Consider the following 1,001-nt stretch of genomic DNA (forward strand, 5'->3'; position numbering starts at 1 on the left):
AGTTTCAAACTTCTGACCTTGAGGTTCGCAGTCTGATTTGTAACCACTACGCTACCAGAGCTCCTTTTTCATCAGTAAGTGAGGTCATATCAGAGTAAAGTTAGGGTAGGTCCTAAAAGTAATCACTTCTGCATTAACAAGAAGAGCAGAGATGCCCAGGATGAAGATACACCTTATGTGAAGACCTGTTTTACCAGCAAAGGAATGCCAAAGTTTACTGGCATAACAGAAATAGGAGAGAGGCCCACAAAAAGAAATGACTTGGCCAAGACATTAGCCTCCTACACTGTGAGAAAATAAATTTCTGTTCTTTATAACCACCCACTTGTGGTATTTTTGTTATGGTATACTAGGTAAATTTAGACACATACCATAGACTTCAGTTTTACCTGTTTTTGAGTAGAATCATACTATAACTATTTTCTGTCTAGCTTATTTTGCACTTTCCTAGGTGTTGTTAAGGATTGCAGTAACTTGTTAATTGTTATTGCTCTTATATTGTACAGATATACTATAAATTATTCATTTTATAGTTGATGGAGATTTGGGATACTAGGGATGTACATTTGGATTACTGTGAACAATATTGTTATGAGTTTTCTTAAACATTTCTTCTGATGCATATATGTTACTTTTAGGGCGTATACCAAGAGCAGAATTGCCAGGTCACAGGATATGTGACTCTTCAGCTTCATTTAATGCCTTACTTTTTCCTAAATGGTTTATTCACATTTCCTTTAGTTATCATATGAGAGTGTTTAATTACACTACATTCTCATCAACACTCAATATTGTCAGTCTTTTCAATTTTTGACAACCTGGGAGATGTGTAAAATATCTCATGGTTTTAATTCCAATTTCCCTGATTACTGAGTTTGCTCACCTTCACCTATGTTTATTGGCCATTTGGATTTCTTATTTGGAGTTGGAATTGACTGTACAGCAGTGGTTTTGGGTTTAGTATTAAAGTCTCTTACCCACTTTTCTATGAAATGGTTTGA

Source organism: Chrysochloris asiatica, unplaced genomic scaffold (genome assembly GCF_000296735.1).
Source record: "Chrysochloris asiatica unplaced genomic scaffold, ChrAsi1.0 scaffold00128, whole genome shotgun sequence".
NCBI classification, from domain to species: domain Eukaryota; kingdom Metazoa; phylum Chordata; class Mammalia; order Afrosoricida; family Chrysochloridae; genus Chrysochloris; species Chrysochloris asiatica.